Here is a 263-nt window from a genome sequence, read left to right as displayed (position 1 = left end):
AACGGGTACTTCCATTGAAGAATGTGTCCAGCACCAGAAGCTGCGTTGGTTGGGACATGTGTTGCGTATGCCGAACCATCGTTTTCCGAAGAGAGTGCTGTTTTCCATGCCCAATTCGGAGTGGCGTAAACAGAGAGGTGACCAACCCTTGACGTGGTAGAGGAATATGAAGGAGATCACGAAACGCTTGGGTGTTGTCGGTGCTACTCGGCTTCCAGGATGGGGACCACGTGATCCTCACTGTGCCTGGTTGGAGACACTAC

This window comes from Opisthorchis viverrini (assembly GCF_000715545.1).
Source record: "Opisthorchis viverrini unplaced genomic scaffold opera_v5_12, whole genome shotgun sequence".
Taxonomy (NCBI): domain Eukaryota; kingdom Metazoa; phylum Platyhelminthes; class Trematoda; order Opisthorchiida; family Opisthorchiidae; genus Opisthorchis; species Opisthorchis viverrini.
This window is presented reverse-complemented; position numbering follows the sequence as displayed.